The sequence below is a fragment of the Marmota marmota genome, unplaced genomic scaffold (genome assembly GCF_001458135.2).
Source record: "Marmota marmota marmota unplaced genomic scaffold, marMar, whole genome shotgun sequence".
Classification (NCBI taxonomy): Eukaryota; Metazoa; Chordata; class Mammalia; order Rodentia; family Sciuridae; genus Marmota; species Marmota marmota.
In genome coordinates this window covers 1,300,231-1,301,185 of record NW_025999853.1, presented here as the reverse complement: position 1 = coordinate 1,301,185, position 955 = coordinate 1,300,231, and the positions used below count along the sequence as shown (strand labels likewise).

Genomic DNA, 955 nt, shown 5'->3' with positions numbered 1-955 from the left:
CACCTGATGTGCTTAAGATCGTGACGGCCTGCTCTGTGAATCGGACTGAAGGTAGTGGTAGCAAGCAGTTCTGCTTGTAGAAGGCTAGGGTTCGAATGTCCTCCAGGCCTGGGGGTCGGAGGGGGACTAACCCAACTGCCAACACACTGCTGTCCTTCAAGGACATCAGGCCCAACATTCTTAGGGTTTGTCAAAGACCTCGACCCCCAGTAGATGTTCCCCTTCCATGTGCACAGATGATCGAGACGGATGAGGACTTCAGCCCCTTTCCTGGAGGGTATGACTACTTGGTGGACTTTCTGGATTTATCCTTTCCTGAAGAAAGACCAAGCCGGGAGCATCCCTATGAGGAGGTAAGCAGCATCGGTGGAGGGGCCTCCTGCCTCCTCCCTCCCTTCCTCCTCCTCCCCTCCCCGCCTTCCTCCTTTCTCCCTTTCTGGTTTTACAATAACTTTAGATTAACAGCGTTTCAGGGACAGCACGCGTATTGCTGAGATGTGTATAAGAGACAGGGGGAGAGGAGGTGCGTGACAGGGAAAGAGAAGCAGGAGGAAGGACGGAGCAGCTGCGGAGAGAGGCAGGGACAGAGCCAGGAGGGAGGGGGGAGGACGAGGGGGTGGCAGGCAGAGTGGCAGGGAAGGATGGTGCCACAGATGTGACACGGGGAGCGGGCGCGGGCGGGGCGGCCGGGGGGGGGACCGGGTTACCCGGGAGACTCGGCCACCCAGCGCGGAGCCGCAGAGGGGCAGGTGTCCAGGGAGGTCCGCGGCCAGCGGGCAGGACGCCCCCCGCCGACGACGGCTGCGTCCCAGCTGAGACCCGGGTGGCCCTGCGCGCCGCGGAGAGGAGGGCGGGTGCCCGCGGAGGCGTCCTGTCCGCAGTTGCGTCCCGCCGTCGCGTGGCCTCAGGGCGGCGGGTCCTCACCCCCGGGCCCCGGGAAGCGGGAGAGACCCCC

The 955-nt window shown here is 63.6% G+C and overlaps 1 protein-coding gene across 1 annotated transcript in view; it reads right to left on the bottom strand.

The window, feature by feature from the left end:
• The window catches only part of Sstr3 (somatostatin receptor 3), a 7,967-nt gene extending 7,012 nt beyond the window's left edge, over window positions 1–955 (bottom strand). The window contains exon 1 of the mRNA XM_048801768.1: window positions 708–955. The gene's annotated coding sequence lies outside the window, so the exon portion shown is untranslated. The remainder of the gene's footprint in view (window positions 1–707) is intronic.